Source organism: Heterocephalus glaber, unplaced genomic scaffold (assembly GCF_053883595.1).
Source record: "Heterocephalus glaber isolate CG9 unplaced genomic scaffold, H.glaber_assembly_v1.0 deba00001813, whole genome shotgun sequence".
In the NCBI taxonomy this organism is placed as follows: Eukaryota; Metazoa; Chordata; class Mammalia; order Rodentia; family Bathyergidae; genus Heterocephalus; species Heterocephalus glaber.
The window spans coordinates 1,827,303-1,847,598 of NW_028258484.1; positions in this window are offsets into that span (position 1 = coordinate 1,827,303).

Below are 20,296 nucleotides of genomic sequence, written 5' to 3' on the forward strand. Positions count from 1 at the left end.
TGGGCTCTGCTGTCTACCCCCTTAAGATTCCAAGGCAGGACTCAGACCCTTAGAGACCCAAACATCCCCACTGCACATAGAACTATAGCTTACTTCCATTTATCATATTGAAAACTAAACCCAAGCTGGCCAGGCCATGAATGACTGTAATCCCAACATTCTGGGAGGCTACGGCAAGAGGATTGCAAATTTGAGGCCAGGTTGAGAAATATAGTGAAACACTATCTCAGAAATAAACTTTTTTTTTTGGTTTGAGACAGGGTCTCGCTATGTAGTTCAAGCTGCCCTTGAGCTCACTGTATGGCCCAGGTTGGCCTCAAACAGATTACAAGCATGGGCCACCGTGCTTGGCTTTTTTTTTTTTTAATGGATCTGAGGGTTTGAACCAAGGGCCTTCACACTGAACTACATCCCTATATCCCTACATCCTTATACCTTTTTATATTTTATTTTGAGACAGGATCTCACTGTCTAAATTGTCCATGCTGGGCTCCAACCCAGAATCCTTGTGTCTCAGCTTCCCAACTGCTGGGATTACAGGCATATATCACCACAGCCAGCCTAAATAATAATGTTTAAAAGGGCTGAGGATGTAGCTCAGTGGTCCATTGCTTGCCTAGCATCTACAGGATCCCCTGGGTTCAATCACCGATACTGACAAAAACAAACAAGTATTTATAGAAATACTTTATGTGTCCAGTTTTGTTAAACTATTTCTGTTAAGAAATTAGTATTTGCCAGGCTTGGTGGTACATGCCTGTAATCCAGCACTCTGGGAGGCTGAGGCAGGAAGATTGTGAAATTGAGCCCAGCTTGAGCAATTTAGTGAATTTGGGAGACTGTCTCAAAATAAAAAATAACAAAGGCCTAGGGATGTAGTTCAATGCAAAGGTCCTAGGTTCAATCTCCAGTACTGGAAGAAGAGAGAGGGAGGGAGAGAAGGAGGGAGGAAGGGTGGGAGGAAGGGAGAGAGGGAAGGAAGGAAAGGAAAGAAGGACTTAAGGGAGGAAGGGAGGGAGGGAGGGAGGGAGGGAGAGAAAGAGGGGTGGGGAGACACTAAGCAGTGGAAGACGCAGACACTGTGTCCCACATCTGACTACAGCATTTAAAAGACACAGCTAAGCTGGGCATGGAGGTATGCACCTGCAATGCCAGCACTCAGGAAGCTGAGGCAGGAGAATTGCTTCGAGTTCGAGGCCAGCTTGGACTACATAGTGAGACCCTGTCATAACAAACCAAAAAAAGAAAGAAAACTATAATTCTTTGACTTTGTTTGGTTGTTTTGCTACTGCTGCTGCTGTTGTTGCTGATGGTGATGTTGCTGTTGTTTGAGATAGTGTCTGTATCTGTAGTCCAGGCTGGCCTTGAATTCACTATGTACCCCAGGCTGGTCTCAAGCTTGTGATCTGCCCGCCTCATCCTCCAACTACTGAGATTATAGGTATATCCTACTACTCTTAGCTTAGACATTTTTAAAGATCTTAATTGACATGATGCCAATTTTGTCTGAAAGACATATTGTTGTGGGTGTATAATACCCACGTTTATTCTTTAGAATATTTTTATTGATGAATTAATTTTAATATATGAGTTTTATTATATTAAACAATGAGTACTTAACAGGAAAAAATAAAAAGTAAAGTACTGAATTTTTAATATTTATTGAGTGCTTATAAAAAAGTATCAAGGGTCGGGGATTTAGCTCAGTGGTTCCGCCACCTGCCTCACAAGCGCAAGGTCCTGAGTTCAATCCCCGGTACCAAAAAAAAAACAAACTCTCTAGATGATGAAAGTACAAAATTTGGGCTGGGGATTTAGCTCAGTGGTTTCACCACCTGCTGCGCAAGTGCAAGGACCCGAGTTTGATCCCTGGTACCAAAAAAAAAAAAAAAGTATCAAAATTTTCAACATTGACATTTTTGGTGTACAAAATCTAAAAAAATGATAACAGAAATAAATTCCTAAATTAACTACCATGAAAATACCGATAGAACTCTACAACAAAAATAATCTTTAATTATCACACCTAAGGCAGTCTTCACACATGACAACAGCACACTCCATGCACATGTATTGCTTACACTGACAGCACACATGCTTAGCTTTCCTTTTCTGTGCGGCAGGCCATTCTTGTCATCTCTCTCGTTTTCCTGGTTTTTTTTTTTTTTTTGTACTGGGGATCGAACTCGGGTTCTTGCGCTTATGCAGCAGGCAACAAAACCACTGAGCTAAATCCCCAGCCCTCACCTTCCTGTTTTGTCAGGAGTTTCCTACTATACAGTACAACGCACACTTAGCAGGAAAACAGTTTATGTAATAATCTTGAGATCAAGAGCAATATAATATTAGCATACCAATCATGATCTCATACTCAATGGCATAAAGAAACTTTTATCTAAATTTGTTATTTTTTAATAGAGTATCATCTAAGAAGAATGCATCCGTCCACAGATGCATTTCATATGACATTGTTTGGACTGTACAGTGTTTGAGCATCTTTAAGTGTTGTAACACATGTATGACATACACATAATCATTTAAGCATAAACCTTGAAAAAGTATTTATATCTTTTGGCTAGCTGCCTGTTAGATTGGCAATGTATATTTTATCATAAACAGAAAACAAGAAAAGGAGAAGCCAGAGATTTGAGTTTAAAATTTTATTATCATAAATACTTTTAGGCTAGAAGTCATTAGTATGATATTTTTTAAAATTTTGCATTGTTGAAGACCCATACACTTAGGAATTATAAATATATTTAATATATCATGAAGTCAGCAATGAGTGTCACAAACCAGGTTGGAATTGCTCAAGGAGGCAGTTTTGACTTGTTTTTTGTCACTGACCAGTTTAGATAGATGTCTCTGCTAGTCATGCAGAAACGCTCATGAGATACATATATATATATATATATATATATATATATATATATTTTTTTTTTTTTTAGACAGGGTTTCACCGTGTAGTTCAGGTTGGCCTTGAACTCACTATGTAGCCCAGGCTGGCCTCTAAACTCGTGGCAATCCTCCTGCCTCATCTTCTAAGTGCTGGAATTAAAGCATGCACTACGAGGCCCAGCCTTTTTTTTTTTTGTACTGAGGATCGAACTCAGGACCTTGTGCTTTTGAGCCAGGAGCAGTGCCACTGAGCTAAATACCTGGCCCCCAGGCCCAGCTAATATTAATCTCAGAAAGGAGAATTATACCCTTTGCCTGAAAGCACCAGTTAAACCAGAGAGGAGAGCTGAGAAATGAGAAGTGACTGATGAGAGTCAGGATTATAGCCCCCTAATCTTCTTTGAGCAACAAGGATTTATTAAAAGAAATAGTTTGGGCTTAATCAAACTAACAAGAGCAAAGCATAAAATAAACATACGTATTTCTTTCTATAAACTGTATCTTCCACAAACTTTTTGACATGCTTAAGTCTTCCAGGTCTGTCATTATTTCCCTCTTTCTTAACTTTATCATACAAAATCCTCACATCAAAAATGTATCTCTATACTTAAAGCTTCTTCTATATTTTCTCTGTCCTACAGTGGTCCCTTGGTTCACAAACTTAATTTGTCCCATGATTCTGGAAAAGACAGCCATATTCATGTTCATGTAGGAAAGATGACTGCAGTCATGTTTATCACCTGACACAGTGTTCACAAACAAAAGAAAAATTTTGCCAAACCAAACTGCTTGCAAACAAAAGCATTCATGAACTGAGGTAACACTGTACTTGCCACAGGCTAAAACAAACTTCGCTGCAGCCACTTGGATTTTAAAGTGTCCTTCTTTTTCTTTTTTCCTTTGGTCTCAGATTGTTACATTTTTAAATCTGACTGGCTGCCAACAAATCTGTAAACAGCCTTGAAAAAGTACCCTTATTGGGGGATCATGTCAATTTTAGATTAAAGGAGCATCATGGGGGTGTATAACACCCACATTTATCTTTTTAGAAGTATTTATACTGATGAATTAATTTTAATTTTGAGTTTTATATTGTGTAAAAATTTTTAAATACTGAATTTTTAATAGTGTTTATAAATAAGCATCATTTTCAACATCAACTTCTTAAAGTCTAAAAAATAACAAATATCTATATGAACTACTGTTGCGGCAGAGAAGCTCAGTGCCATAGCCAAGTGTTATAGCTCAGTGTCGCAGCCAAGTACCACAGCTCAGAGGCACAGCTGAGTGTTACAGCTCAATGGGGTATTTTTGTTTTTGTTTTTGGGGTTTTTTTGGTACTGGAGATTGAACTGTGGTCCTTGTGCAGCAGGCAGCAAAACCACTGCGCTAAATCCCCGGCCCTACAGCTCAGGGTTGCAGCCAAGTGCCACAGCTCCGAAGGCACAGCTGAGCTTTACAGCTCAGTGTGGCAGATCTGGACCCCAGCTCTCTCAATTTGAAGACTCTAGAATCTGATGGTCACTCGAAGAGGTGGAGAAAACGTTTATTACACTGGCAGGCTCAGAGGAGTTCATACTTGAAGTGTGAGCGCTCTACCAGAAATGAGAGCCTCCTTAAATAGGGATCTACAGGATAGGTGAGCATGCACACTGAAGCAAGGAGGGCAGAGTTACAGAACATTCCTGAAGCAGAGGGGGCAGAATTTAACAGAACATTCCTGAAAGGTCACATAATTCAGTCACAAAACATTTTGATACATTGGGCAGGAGCTGCTGCCCAGCAGCACAAACTGTCACATTTCTGAGACAAAACATTTTGTGGAAAAAAAAAAAAAATGGAGGCAAGGCAAGGGAAAGGCAAGGGCCAATCTTATTGTGTATTATTGCTCCATCATTATAATGAAAATACCAATAGAACTTTACAACAAAAATAATCTTTACTTCAATTATCATACCTAAAGCAGTCTTCACACATGAAAACAGCATGCATGTATCATTTACACTGATAGCACATGTGTTTTGCTTTCCTATCTTTTTTGTAGGACATAGTAGACATCTTGCTATCTTGCTGTTTTGTCAGGAGGTTCTTATTATACAATTTGTAGTAAACAGGAACATAAAATATCAACAAAGCATTCGATTCATAATATGTATTGCACATTTCAAATAAACACCATTTTCTCTTTTTGTACATTTTTTTAGGAAGGGAAATAAGTTTATTTTGTGTCTTTAGGGGCAGCTCTGACTTTTAACTATGCTTCACAAAATCCAAACTGTAACTTTGTCATCCTACAAGCAAGACCCTGTCTCATACGTCCTCAGAACTAGCAGCAGTGGGAACTCAGCCCGGGTACTGGTGGGTTTACAATTTTCCTCATAAAATATGGAAGGCAGCTGGTTCTCTGAGAGGCTGGGATGGAGAAGGCAACATGTCACACATACTTCCCTTTAAAAAATGGGAAAGATGCAGTGGCTGCCTCACCACTCTTTCTGTTCAGTAGCTCCGCTTTTGCCTGAAGGAATAGCAAGTGCTCCCACTTCTCTGTCTGGAGATCTTTTTGGTACCTTCTCAATTAGCAAACCACACACTTAGCCTAAAAATACACTCATCATTATCCCAAGTTTATTTTGGTTCTTCCCTGTTGCTCATTCCTAGAAAACGAGTTCAGGACAGCAGGATTTTGGTTGTGACTTTTTGAAAAGGAAAGAAACCTTGAAGCTCATGTTTGGAAGAGCTCTGCTGAGGAAACTTACTGTCTCCTGGGTCTTAGTCCCTGGCCATCCACCTGTTCACACTTCCATTGAGCTACTTTGCCTCCTTGTAATTCACTTGGCTGCTTAGGTGGTTCAGATGAGGGTTCAGCTTCAGAGCCCTGAAGAGCCCCTGAGAGGGGTTCTGTACATAGGGTTCCCTGTGTATGTCCAGAGCCTCTGCCATGGTACACCTTCCTTGGACTGGCTTGGCTTGGAGGATTTGCTAGAACCCTGCCCTTTCACTTGAAAGTCAAAGCCAAGGAGAATGGTCAGAGAGCCTTGGGCCTGGAGTTGACCATTCCTGTGACAGGCTGGGAGGCTGTGCCCCTTTAGACACTGCTTAACTTAAGTGGCCAGAATGCAGAGATGCGGGCTCCGTGGACAGCTGCATCCTGGGTGCTGTTTACTTTATCATTTTGATCACCTCACGGTTTGAACTGTTGGTCTCTGAGGCCAAGTCTACAACTTGCCTTTCAGTCACTTGTCTGCCCTTCAGTGGTGGTTGATCAGCTAGCTGGCAGATAGGAGTCAGTCACCAGTCTCCGTGTCTTGTCTTGGCTAGGACCTGTGGGAGCAGCTTAGTCCTGAGACCCAGAGAACTGCTATCCTTTTTCTCCTTGAGGGAGGAAATGAAACAGGAACATAATGTTCTTCCATAGCATAGGAAGAAGAAAATAAAATCTCCTTTCCAACAACTCTGACTTTGTGTGTGGTATGAAACATTTTCCTAAAGGAGTGCTGGGTCTTCATTTTCAGCTAAGAGAACCTTTGATGTGTTTGACCTGCATCTTCATAATAGAATGGGTGGAACAGTTGCCACCAGACTCATTCCATGACCTCTGCCATACCAAAACTGGGGCAGTGTTACTTTAATTCTAACCATCTGCGTGGCTGTCAGCCTTTGCTAAGTCTCTAGAGCAAAAGGAGGACAAGCCCCCCTGGGTCCTTCATTATGCCTCTGAAAGATACCGATAACAGCTCAGGATTTTTACTCCCTTTGTACTGAAACACTAAACAACTCTTTTTGAGACAGGATCTTGCTCTGTAATCCAGATTTCAGATGCACACTGTACCTCAGGCCAGGCTCAAACTCAGGTTCCCAGTGGGGGAATTCCAGGTGTGCGCCATCATGTACCCCAGCTGTATCTCAGCACTCATGAGTCCCTCCAGGGAAAGGAAAGACACACCCCAGCATCCAGTGTGACTTGTGTATACCAGTTTAAACATCATTTTCAACATCAAATATTTGTTCACAAAATCAAAATCTAAAATATAACAGGAATAAATTCCTATATGAGCTCTGGACCTGTCTGGCAAGCACAAGGTCCTGAGTTTGATTTCTGGTACCCCCAAAAAATTCTTATATGAGCTACAATAAAAATACCAAAAGAACTCTACAACAAACATAATCTTTACTTCAACTGTCACACCCACAGCAGCCTTCAAACAGGACAACTGCATGTTCCATACACAAGTCTTACACTGATACCACACGTGCTTAGCTTTTCTTTCCTATGTGGCAGGCTGTTCTTGTACCTTATTGTGAAAGGAATGGATTGCCCTATTTCTCTCTCAGTGAATCTGTTTTTTGTAACTTTTCTTGTCTTCTTCTTTTGTCGGGAATGTCTTATTATATTGTATAATGTGTACTTAGCAGGAAAATAAGATATCAATAAAATAAAATATCAAATATGTAATGGGTGCTTAGAATAGACATCAACATTTTCACATAAGCTTGTTTACTTGCTTGTAAAACCTACAAGATAACATCAGAAATAAATTTCTATGTAAATTACAATGAAAATACAAACAAAAGTCTCTCATGGAAGAAATGGAGACTGAAGCCATTAGCTCGGCCACCAGGAAGGGTTGGAAATGAAAGGTCAGCCACACAAGCAGGATGAAACAGCCCCAATAAAGACTAGACATGTCAGGCTCAACAGAATAAAGAGTCCAAGAACCTTTGGTTATTTGTCGATGGTTGCCAGAGAATCATGATGACAAAGAATATCATGGAGAACAGCAACTTCCAGATGGCATCATCCACCCACAGTTCCTGCCAGTCCTACAATAAGGGGGAAAGCACATGTATCTGTATTATTTAACCTTTCCTCACCAGGTCCTTACCACAGAACAAGAATCATTTATGTACATAAGTTGTACTTCCTGTGAACACACTGTGTGCTAGGCACTGTGCTCAGTACTGGGGACGTAAAGTGAATTAATATAGGCTCCTCTCTCATAGTACTTGGTGTTTTAAAGAAAAGGCACCATCTGAACACAGCACTTGTCAGAGCTTCACTACAGCTAGCCAGTGCAGAGGAGGCTCCTGGGCCACTGTACCACTGATCCCAGCTCAGAGGCTTCCCGGCTGCCACACCACACCCCCGTCAAAATGAGAAGACACGTAAACAAGTCTAAAACTCAGACTTTGAGATCACCTACAGCAACCCCAAAGGGAAACAAGATGGAACACTCTGATACACAACCACCTGGACTCCCTCAATTGGCAACAAAAGAGAATCTGGAAAAAATGACATGAGAAATAATTTCTCGGATAACAGCAGAGATTGTGCTCATAGTGTAAGACATGATTAATAAATCTAGAGAGGACCTGAGGAAAATGATGGAATCCCAACATAGGAAACAAATGGAATGAATAAAACAGATGCAAACAGATTTCCAGGAGATGAAAAACTCCACTGAAAGTCTACACAGCAGAATGAGCCAATGTGAGGACAGATTTTCAGATATAGAAGATAAGATTGCAATTAGTGACCAGGAAAAGAAAAATTGCTTTAAAATTATAAGGGACCACGAGAAATCAATACAGCAGCTGCTAGATGATGCAAAGAAGAATAACGTAAGACTGACTGGAGTCAATGAAGAAACAGGAGAGTGCAGAGGACATTAAAAAAACTGTTCACAGAAGTGATGGCAGAAAACTTCCCAAGCAGGGGAAAAGAACTTGACATACAGATAAGTGAGGCATATAGGACTCCAACTAGCCGTGATAAAGAAAAATCTACACATAGGCAAATAATTGTTAAGATTCCAGAAACCCAACAGAAGAACAAAGTTCTACAGCAGTTAGAGAAACAAATCACATACAAAGGAAAGCCCATCAGAATCAAGGCAAACCCTCAACGCAAACCCTCAAGGCAAGAAGAACTTGGAGTGATGTGTTCCAAGCCCTAAAGAAAAACAGCCTCCAACCCAGACTGATGTACCCTGCAAAACTACCTTTCAAAATTGATGGAGAAATAAGGTACTTTCACAACAAAGAGCACCTTAGGAACTTCATGAATACCAAAGCAGCACTCCAAAAAGTTTTAGACAATATCCTAGGAAAAGACAACGAGGATCACAACCCCAGGAAGCCCTGCAGAATGAATCCATCAGGGATGACAAGAATTAAATGCAAAGGGGGAGAATCCAACAAAAAGAAAAAGTCATGACAAGGATAAGTTAATATGTATCAGTTATAACCATCAATGTTAATGGCCTCGATTCACCAATCAAAAGAAATAGACTAGCAGAATGGGTCAAGAAGCAAGATCCAACAATATACTGCATACAACAAACACACTTAATTCAAAAAGAAACTCATAGACTGAAAGTTAAAGGATGGAAAACAATACTCCAAGAGATGGGAATCCCCAAAAAAGCAGGAGTAGCTATCCTCTTTGCAGATCAAGTGGATTTCAAACCAACACTGATTAAGAGAGACAAAGAAGGACACTACATCCTTGTAAAGGGAACAATCCAACAGGAAGAGATGACAATCATTAACATATATGAACCAAACACTAGTGCACCCAACTATATAAAACAAATACTAATGGACATGAAAAATCATATAAGCAGTAATACAATAGTAGTGGGGGACCTCAATATACCACTGTCACAAATAGACAAAAAATAACAAAATAACAAAATACTAGAACTCAAACCCTTGAACAAATGCATTTAACACATGTTTACAGAGTCTTCCACCCCACAAAATCAGAATACACATTCTTTTCAGCTGCACATGGGTCATTCTCCAAAATAGACCACATACTCACTCATAGAACATGGTTAAGTAAGTGCAAAGGAATTGAAGTTATCACCTGTATATTATCAGACCACAGTGCGAAGAAATTGGAGATCAATAGCAAAAGAAACCGGAAGAATTTCAAAAACACATGGAAATTGCACAACACACTTCTGAATAACCAATGTGTCACAGAGGAAATCAAAGAAGAAATCAGACAGTTCCTACAATTAAGTGACAATGCCAATACAACATAATAGAATGTATGGGACACAATGAAAGCAGTCTTACAAGGGAAATTCACAGCAGTGAATACTCATATTAGGAAAACAGACCGAGCCCAATTAAACAACCTGATGCTGAACCTCAAGCTTTTAGAAAAAGAAGAGCAGGACAAACCCAAAGCTCATACAAAGGAGGAAATTATTAAATCAGAGCAGAAATCAATGCAATGGTGACTAAGAGAATGATACAAAAAAACAATGAAGCCAAGAGTTGGTTCTTCGAAGGAATAAACAAAATTGACAAATCCTTAGGCAACCTTATCAGAAAAAGGAAAGAAAAGGCCCAAATCCATGCAATTAGGAATGGAAAGGGTGAAATTACAACAGACCCACCAGAAATCCAGAGGATCATCAATACCTGCTTCAAGAACCTATACACCAATAAGATGGAAAACACAGAAGAATTGGACAGATTCCTAGAAACGTATGAATTAACAAACTTGAACGAAGAAGGCCTAAAAATTCCTAACAACCCCATATCAATCAATGAAATTCAAACATAATTAAAAACTTACCAACTAAGAAAAGCCTGGGTCCTGATGGCTTCACTGCTGAATTCTACAAGACATTTAGAGAGGAACTACTGTCACTACTGTTTAAACTCTTCAATGAAATTGAAAGGGCAGCAATACTCCCAAATTCATTCCTGGAAGGAAGCATCACCTTGATCCCCAAAGCAGAGAAAGACCCAACCAAACTATAGACCAATCTCACTAATGAACATAGATGCAAAAATCCTTAATGAGATACTGGCAAACAGAATGCAGAAGATCATCAAGAAGATCATAAACCCTGACCAAGTGGGATTCAACCCAGCAATGCAGGGATGGTTCAGCATACACAAATCAATCAATGTAATACACTATATCAATAGAGCCAAGGATAAAAATCATATGATCATCTCAATTGATGGAGAAAAAGCATTTGACAAAGTCCAACACGCATTTATGATAAAAACACTACAAAAAATCAGAATAGACGGTCTGTACCTCAATCTGATAAAAGCCAACTATGAAAAAACAACAGCCAGTATCATACTAAATGGTCAAAAACTGAAATCCTTCACACTAAAATCAGGAACAAGAAAAGGATACCCACTATCACCACTCCTGTTCAATATAGTTTTGGAAACATTAGCCACAGCAATTAGACAAGAGAAATAAAAGGAATAAAGATAGGAAATGAAGAAGTCAAATTGTCATTATTTGCAGATGACATGATACTGAATATAGAAGACCCCAAGAACTCCACCAAAAGTCTTCTAGACTTAATAACCAAATTCAGTCAAGTAGCTGGATACAAGGTCAATACACAAAACTCAATAGCTTTCCTCTACACGAATAACAGACTCACTGAGAGAGAAATAGGGCAAACAATTCCCTTCACAATAGCATCCAAAAAACTGAAATAGCTAGGAATCAACCTAACAAAAGAAATCAAAGACTTCTTCTCTGAAAACTATAGGTCTCTGAAAAGAGAGATTGAAGATGGTATCAGAAAATGGAAAGACATCCCCTGCTCCTGGGTAGAAAGGAACAACATAGTGAAAATGGCCATACTTCCAAAACTGCTATATAGATTCAATGCAATCCCAATTGAAATCCCAGCAGCATACTTTACAGACCTTGAGAAAGCAATCCAAAAATTCATTTGGAACAAGAAGAGACCCAGAATAGCAAAAGCAGTACTAGGCAATAAAGACAAGGTAGGGGGTATCACAATCCCCAACTTGAAACTATACTTAAAAGCTACTGTGATAAAAACAGCATGATACTGGCAAAGAAACAGACTTGAGGACCAGTGGAACAGATTACAAGATGCATAAACAATGCTAGACACACTCAGCCATCTCATCTTCGATAAAAGAGCCAAACACCCTCACTGGAGGAAAGATGGCCTCTTTAATAAATGGTGCTGGAGAAATTGAGTTTCAACTTGCCAAAGACTAAAACTAGACCTATATCTCTCACCATGCACTAAACTAAAATTGAAATGGATTAAAGATCTAAATATTAAATGACAAATGCTGAACCGGCTGGAACAGAGGTTAGGTAGAACTCTTGAAGACATTGGTATAGGAAAAGACTTTATGAACAAAACCTCAGTTGCCCATGAACTAGCACAAACAATCAACAAGTGGGATCTCTTCTTACTAAAAGCTTCTGCACAGCAAGAGAAACCACCAGCAGTGTGAAGAGACAACACACAATGTGGGAAAAAATCTTCACCTGCTCTTCCTCAGACAAAGGTCTACCATGTTGAATCTATAAAGAACTTAAAAAAATCAGACCTCCCAAATTTAAAGACCCAATTGAAAAATGGGCATCTGAAATGAACAGACATTTCTCACATAAAGAAGTAGAAATAGGAAATAAATATATGAAAAAATGTTCAACATCACTGGTCATTTGAGAGATACAAATGAAAACAACGCTGAGATTCCACCTCACTCCAGAAAGAATGGCTGTTATCATGAAATCAACCAATAACAAATGCTGGTGGGGCTGTGGGGAAAGAGGAACCCTGCTCCACTACTGGTGGGAGTGTAGACTGGTGCCACCACTGTGGAAATCAGTATGGAGATACCTCAGGGAACTAGGACTGGAAGTCCCATTTGACCCAGCTATTCCCCTGCTGGGTATCTTCCCCAAAGAATTAAAAGAATCATACCACAGTGATATATGTGCACCCATGTTCACAGCAGCCCAATTTGTAATAGCTAAAACTTGGAAACAGCCCAAATGCCCATCAACTGGAGACTAGGTAAAGAAAATGTGTTTTTTAAATAAAATGGAGTACTACTCAGCTATAAAAAATGAGAAATTAGAGACATTTATAGCTAAATGGATGCACATTGAGGCCATCCTCTTAAGTGAAATAAATAGGACACACATGTAAATACCAAATAGTTTCTCCAGTGTGAGAAACTGCAAGTGCAAAGAAGGACTAAAAGGTATAACAGATAATGTGAACTAGGAAGAAAAGGGGCAAAGGGGAAGGGGAAGTGGGAGGGGTAGGGAAAAGGAAAGAAGGTAATGGAATTAATAAGAGAAAATGGAAAAATGGAAACAAAGTCTTTGTAAATAGGGAGGGATGGAGAGGTCGAAGGGAGGGCAGGGGAAGGGAGAAAAACAAGAACCAAAAGAAACTATGTAAAGCTGCAAATTTTCAATGATGAATGTCATTATATTTTATACCTAAAATGTACCAATAAATTTTTTTTAAAAAGCACATTTTTTTAATTGTACACTTTAGGTATACAATTCGTTTACATTTATCATTGGGTGTTTGTACCTGTACATGATATATCTTGGTTCTTATTTTTTTTTCCCCATTACTTGTGCACCCTTCACCCCCTCCCCCCTTCCCTATTTACATAGATTTCATTTCCATTTTTTTTTCTTTTCTCATAGTTTTTCCTTTCCTTCCCCTCACTTCACTCATTCGTCTTTGGACCTTTTTTCCTATTTCAAATTATTAATTATTCATTTTAATCATTTTAACCCTTGATTACACTATCAGTTTCTCACACCAGAGAAACTATTCAGTATTTACACGTGAGTCCTATTTATTTCACTTAAGAGGATGGCCTCAATATGCATCCATTTAGCTATAAATGTCTCTAGTTTGTCGTTCTTTATGGCTGAGTAGTACTCCATTTTATTAAAAAACCACATTTTCTTTATCCAGTCTCCAGTTGATGGGCACTTGGGGTGCTTCCAAGCTTTAGCTATTACAAACTGTGCCGCTATAAACATGGGTGCACATATATCACTGTGGTATGATTCTTTTAATTCTTTGGGGAAGATACCCAGCAGGGGAATAGCTGGGTCAAATGGGACCTCTAGTCCTGATTCTTTGAGGTATCTCCATACTGATTTCCACAGTGGTTGCACCAGTCTGCACTCCCACCAACAATGGAGAAGGGTTCCTTTCTCCCCACAACCCCGCCAGCATTTGTTATTTGTTGATTTCTTGATAGCATCCATTCTTTCTGGGGTGAGGTGGAATCTCAGGGTTGTTTTCATCTGTATCTCTAGAATGATGAGTGATGTTGAACATTTTTTTCATATATTTGTTTACTGCTTTTACTTCTTTGAGAAATGTCTGTTCATTTCAGCTGCCCATTTTTGAATTGGGTCTTTGAATTTGGGGGGTCTGATTTTTTTCAGTTCTTTATACATTCTAGGCAGTAGTCCTTTGTTTGAGGTACAGCTGCTAAAAAATTTTTCCCATATTGTAGGTTGTCTGTTAGCTCTCTTAGTGGTTTCTTTTGCAGTGCAGAAGCTTTTTAATAAGATGAAAAAAGCACATTTTTTAAATAAACACATTTTTGAGTATGACTTATCAGTGTACACAGAATGTTTAACTTATATTTCATCATCTGTATATTTCACAACATTTTGTACAATATTTTGTTATAATTTCCAACACTGAATCACAGTGTTGGCATTCTGTCCAGTAGGTTTCACCCCTGCCAAGAACCTAACATTTTCAGACCTTGTTCTAGGCATTGAACCATTTTTATTTTGCCTTTCAACTAGTTAAATATGTACTCTACATTGCTGTTTTCTTCCCCATCTGAATCAAGGTCTTCATTCTCTGTGTCTGTATTGGTCAATTCTTGTTTTGTTTCACTGTTACAGGAACTTTGGCTCAAATGACTCAAAGTTATCATCATCATCATCATCATCATCATCATCATCATCATCAGTGCATGAGTCACCTGATCACTCACTTTCGACCTCCTCCCAACTTCCAAATCTGGTTGTTCATGTACCACTGTACCGAATTGGGCTAATTCTGTAAGAAAAATAAAAAGAAAACACTTAAAAAAAAACAAATCCTAAATGCACAGAAATTTAGCAATGAGCATTTCATGTGTAAAACTCATCTACTGTTGCTTCCTATACATGCCTTGCCCTTCCTCTGCCAAGTAGGTGAATGTAAAGTGGCACTTGGAGGGCAGGCAGACCAAGGAAGAGAGTGGCACTCAGAGAAATGAAGAGAAAGGCAGGTTTATTATTGCTAGTGGGCCCAGAAGTCACCTTCTAGAGTCTGAGCCCTGTTTCTTCTCATATTTATGTTATCTAGCCAGGGCAGAGAAGCAAGCAGAATTTTCCAGAAGCAGAACCTAGCAAAGGGTATAGAGGTGGAGGTAAATGTTGTTTTTACAGTTTGTCTTTAAGACATAGGAAGATAAGCATCTGTGTTTCAGGTTTTTTGGTTTTTGGTACTGGGGATCGAACTCCGGACCTTTCGCTTTTGAGGCAGGTGGTGGAACCACTGAGCTAAATCCCTGGCCCTTCAGCAGTTCATCTTCCCAGCACAGTGACCTTCGCTGGTTTAGCAGAAGAGGCAAGCCTTAGAATGTCAGACTTGAGACTGTCAGTCTCTGCCAAGCTTTGAGACTGTCAGTCTCGGTTCTGTCTTTTGTTTTTTCCATTTCAAATGCACAGATGGATTCCTATGTTCCCCAGCCACAGCTACTATGAGCCACACCCGGTTACCATTATGGCAAAGTATGGTACCTTACAAAAGTATAGTATGGGCATACTAATTTAACCCCCAAGATGCCTAGGGATACACACACAAAAATGTTACATGGAGAATTATGTAAAAATCTTGATTTGACACCTTTGCACACATGCATACACCTTGCCATTTGTCGTACCAAGTGGCTGAACACAAAGATTGCTTCCTTTATAACCCGTGCACACCTACTGAGATGCACAGTTGGCTACCATTATGCTAAAGTACATAATTACATTTAACAAGTATGGAATGGGATATATTTTACTCACTGTGATGCCCTCTACTGAAGCAGAAGATCGTATTAACCTTGTAATCGTAGTCTAAGAATTTGTGCACAAGACCATTTTAAGCATATTAAACAAACATAACAACTCAAATTGAAAGCCAAAAGTAAATTTATCAATTAGCTAAAATTGGTAACAATGGGCTCTTGTGATTCTGGTGTGACTCCCACTCTAGAATGTTAACATCTTATGATTGCCTCCCTATTTTTACTTGCAAGGAGTTGTATCCCTTTCCCATTTTTTGAAATAGGGTTTCCCTCATTCATTACCAAATTTGGAGCACCATGGACTGGCCCAGTGATATCCTATTTTACATTTAGGACATTTCTGTTTGGCTTTTGTACCAATATATAGTTTATCATTTTTACAATCTTTCTAAAGAAAAAAGCAGTTTGGGCAAAAATCTGTCTCAAGGCCAGGCAGTTTTCTTGGGGAAAGGGGAAGGCCAACGCCAGACACAATATGCCTCACTAACCTAAACTTTAACCATTCACCTCTCACAGAGCCTGCATGCTTTTGCCCTGCACTTTAAGTATTCATTCGTCAGCCAATTCCCCACACATCAGCTGCTTGTTCTGGTCAGGAACCAGACTGTGTGAGGGCACCCAGCCCTGCAATTCCTCAAACCTCACATACCACCATCCACTTTACAGCTTCTCCAGCATTTGCAGGAGGTGGCTTGCACTTTCCACTCCTTTCTGGGGGGAAAACCAGGGAGTGAAATCCAGAAGGATGATGATAATGGCTGAGCCTCTCTTGAACCCTTCAGAGGCTGGGGAGGCGAGCAGTTGTGAATCCTCACTTGTAGAGAGCCTTTAAGGCTCCCTGGAGCTGGCCTATAGGTTTGATGAAAGTCCTGATATCCATCTTCTCTTGACTCTTGACACTCTACTCAATTCAGGAATGCCTTGGCCAGACTGTTGGCTTCGCCCAGGAGGTCTTCTTGGCCTTGACCTTGGGAGTGCCACAGATACCTGAGTCCAAGGCAGAGTGAGCCTTCAGATCACCACTGTTCTTAGACAGAGAGGAGGAGAAAAAGGAGGAGAAGGAGCAGATGCTATTGATGATGGACAAGGAAAAGAAGGCTGAGGAGTGGTTCTTCCCCAATTTTGCCAGGTCATTCTTCTCTGCCTTGAGCTTTAGGAGTGATGATGACTTAAGGGAGCCTGATTTGGGTGAGCTTTTCCTGGCTAAAGAGTGAAGAGCCCCTGGGGGAGTCTGTCCATAGAGAAGCCTCTGGCTGACTGTTCTCACAGATGGTCTCTTCTTCCAGGGCCACGTCCTCTGAAGACTTACCTACCTGAAAGGAGGTCACTGCAGGGAGGAAGCAGGTGACAGCCTGTAGGGGTAAGCAAGCAAGGAAACATCACCTTTAATTCTCATTTTAACCCTGTACAATGTGTTTTAGAGATGAGGAAACTGGATCTCAGAGGCAGTGTGTCACTTTCCTAGAGTTACACAGCTAGGAAGAGAAGCACAATACCCACTTTCTGTTACCCCCACTCATTTCTGTCTACTTACTCCTTAGATCTAATAGGAAAGAAGATTTATACCTATTCTATGTAAGTAATAAAGGGATCATGGGAACAGCCAGGAAGCTCCATCCAGAGTAACAATCTTGTCCTGCAGAGGCAAACATTAGCTGGGCATGATGGCACACACCTGTAATCCTTGCACTCAAGAGGCTGAGGCAGGGGGATATGAGTTTGAGGTCAGCGTGAACTACACAGCGAGACCCCGTCTCCAAAAAAACCTCAAACAAACAAACCAAGAAGCAAATGTTAAGAAAATATTTCCAGTTCGTATTTCATCCACTTATTTGTGCTATTTTCAACTCAACTTCAAGTAAATAAGGTGCATCCTCCTGTTGGAAAGCTTGGTGGGTTGTTGAGTCAAAATCAATTGGTAGATACTAAAATTAATAGTAGACAAAGTTTGAAGAGGAACAAGATATTTGCAGTCTCTAAGTATTGCCCCACAAGATATTAACAATCAAGGGAAGAATAGATTTATAATGAAGAAACCCAGCAGACACTGTCATAACCAAGTAATCAAGGCTAATAAGAGATACTGAGAAGGTCACATCATTTTGGTGGCATTCCTGCCAAAATCTTATTCCACTGAGGCTTCAGACCCACGAAAGTTGAAGGACATCCTATAAAACACCCAAGCACTATACTTCCCAAGTGTCAAGGTCATGAAAGATGAGCTGTCAGATGGGAGGAGACCAAGAAAACGTGGCAATCCAGTGCAGTATTATAGGAGGAACCCTGGTCAAAGTCAAACAGGATTTGTACTTAAAGGCACAGTACCAGTACACACTTCCTAGCTTTAGCAATTGCACTATGGCTGGATAGAATGTTAACATTAGGGGAAGCCGAGAGAAGAGATACAGAGATTCTGTTTGTACAGTTTACATCTACAATTTAAAATAAGAGGTTAGGAAAAAGTGGCTTAAAAAGAGATGCTAAGTGTCATCAGTATCTAAGTGAGATTTACTTCTCAGCATAGAATCTGAAGAATTATACATGAAGGGCTGGGGATTTAGCTCAGTGGTTTCACCGCCTGTTGCACAAGTGCAAGGACCCGAGTTCGAACCCCAGTACCAAAAAAAAAAAAAAAAGAATTATACATGGAGAAATTTAGGAAGGATTTTGTGTGATTGTTTTAGCCCATATTCTATTATTAAGAACAGAATACTTGGGCCGGGGATTTAGGTCAGTGGCACTGTGCCTGCCTTACAAGTGCAAGGTTGTGAGTTGGATCCCAGGTACCAAAAAAAAAAAAAAAAACAAAAAACCAGAATACCTGATCCTGATGTGTTGTCTTTAGGGCAAAATACCTGAAAACTCAAAGGAGGAAAGGTTTATTTTGGGTCATGATTTCAGAGGCTTCAGCTGATAGCCAGTCCCACTGCTTCTAGGCCTGTGGTGTGGCAGAAACACCATTGTGGGAAGGTGTGGTAGAGAAAAGCTGCTCACTTCATGGCAGCTGGGAGCAGAGAGAGCAAGAAAGTGAGAGCAAGAGGGAATGAGAAGGTAAGAGGGAGTCAGAGCATGAGAAGGAGCGAGAGCAGGAGAGTAAGCATGACCCTCACTGCTTTCCTCCTTTTCTCCTGTTTTCATTCCATCTGGGCCCCAGCCTATTGGACAATGCCACCACTTTCAGGGTGGGTCTCCCCTTCATTTTACTGTCCCACATGCCAATTATCTCTGAAAGCATTCTCACAGACACACCGACAAGTGTGCTTTACTAACTTCCTAGACTTTTCTCCATCCAATCAAGTTGACTGTTAGACCCAGCGAGAACCAACCAGAGACTGATATTAAATCCACACAGGAGTGCGAGCCGAGCATCAGACTCGAGTCTCGACTGGGGGTTGACAAACATGTTTTATACACCTTTGAGGCCAACAGTTTCTAGGTCCCCCTATGGGATAGAACTAGTAAAGCAAGGGAAAGGTACAGAAGTGGAACGTCCTGCTTTTAGAACATTTGTAAAACAATAGTTGATTGTTATTTCTAAACAGACTTTCTAAGGGGAGGAGGTTTTTAAGCTTCCTCCTTCTGAGTTCATCTAAAGGGCAGGCAGGTGGGTCAAGCAGCAATATGGAGTGTTTTGCTAACTAGGGTCCTTCACTGACAACCAAGATTAATCATCACAAGTCCACCCCTTATCAGTGTGAAGCCAAATCACACTTAATCTCCAAATCATATTTAATCTCCACATAAATACAAAAATAAGGTCATCATTCCACTAAACACAACTATCCTGCATACAACTAAAAATGCACTAATTATTTTCTCAAAGTCTCAACAGTCCCAGCATTGCTCAACAGCCTAAGTCCAAAGTTTCCTCTAAGAATCAAGGGAAATCTCAACTGTGTGAAACCCTATAAAAAATATTTTTTAAAGTTACATATTTTCAACAAAGGCACAGGGTAAGCATTTCCATTTCAAAAGGGAGAAATGGGGCCAAGGATTTAGCTCAGTGGTTCTGCCTTCTGCGCCTGCCCCACAAGCAAGAGCAAGAACCCACCCTGAGTTCAATCCCCAGTACCAAAAAAAAGGGGAGAAATGGGGTATGGAAAGGAGGGATGGATCTGGGTGTGGTGGTGCATACCTGTAATTCCAGCACTCTGGCAGGCTGAAGTAAGAGGGTCTCAAGTTTGAGCTCAGGCTGGGCAAATTCACAACTTAGCAAGACCCTGACTCAAAACAAATAGGACTAAGAATATAGCTCCATGTATGGGTCCCTCATACTAGGAGGAAAAAAGCATGGATGGAACCAAACCAAGATCAAAACCCAACAAGGTAATCATTAAATCTGTAGCTCCATGACTGGTATCTGGGGCATGCAGTGGTATGATGTGAGCTCCAGAGGGCTCCAGCAGCCCCACCTATATGGCCTGGCTAGTTGCTGTCCATATAGCACCCTCAGGCTGGCTCTGCTCACTGCCTGTAGCTTTCCTTGACAGACACTGCATGTTCCTGGCATCTCCAA